We start from the raw sequence: 1,125 nt of genomic DNA on the forward strand, positions 1-1,125 counted from the left end.
CAGGTAATATTATTTTCTTCTCAGGTCTCTGATGGAGTTGAAGATTTTATAGTTATAGATATAGTTTTCTTTGTTACCAGATTCAGAAAACAAATTCACTAGAGAGGTGTAAAGTGTATAAGGTTGAGAGACATTAAAAAAAGAGTTTTGGTAATACAACTTAGGATAGAAAGTGAATTAGGTACAACATTTTGGACTCACCAAGATAGGATAAACAGTGGAATGTTTTCTCAAAATTAGTCAAATGTGAATGGACTAGACATTCTTGATGTATTTATTGCCTATATATTGTATATAGTTATTGTACTTATTGTATATAGTTTCTCTTATATTAGTTACAATCTTTTTTATTTTAGACAAAAAAAAAGAGGAAATGTGGTGATATTTTGTTTGTGCTTTACCAATAAATCTTGCCTGAAGATCAGAGTTCAGGGCTAACCACTAGAGGCCAGGCAAGGGTGGCACACATATTTAATCCCAGCACTTGGGAGGAGGAAACAGGAAGTGATACTGGGCTGGGTAGAGAGAGGAAGTGATGAGGCAGGGTGGAGACAGGAGCTGGGCACCTTTTGAACTGAGGATTCGGTAGAGGTAAGGAGTAGCTGGCCGCTTAGCTTTACTGATATTTCAGCATTTACCCTCATATTTGGCTCTGAGTTTTTATTATTAAGACAAATTAGGATTCCTTCTACAGTCATTTGCATACCATACACTCCCAGGGGTCCTTCCCCACGAGTGAGAAGCCAGGAGAGAGAAGGAGTGTGCCAACCCAGTACGGGCCAGCTCTTGACAAGATCCCGGGCCAGACACACCCCTCCACTTCCCAGGGTCTGACACAGAAGGAGCAAGTAGCAAACACGTGCCAGAGCAATGAGCAAATGTCAGGACTTGGTGGCCACGTTCCTGTCCACAGAGTGGTAGAGGAGGGAGGTGAGGGATGAGGGTCTGCTCAGTGTGGCCCGGCCTCAAGGCTTCTAAGAACCAGCTACCCTCCACACATGAACTAGCCAGAGAGGGCTTCCCAACACCAACCATCACTCTAGAAACACAAGGGTACAGACCACAGGATCAGACAGGAGGGAGCCTCCCACTGAGGCTGCAGCCCCTTCATGGACACAGAACAGA

This window comes from Peromyscus maniculatus, chromosome 8 (genome assembly GCF_049852395.1).
Source record: "Peromyscus maniculatus bairdii isolate BWxNUB_F1_BW_parent chromosome 8, HU_Pman_BW_mat_3.1, whole genome shotgun sequence".
Lineage (NCBI taxonomy): Eukaryota > Metazoa > Chordata > Mammalia > Rodentia > Cricetidae > Peromyscus > Peromyscus maniculatus.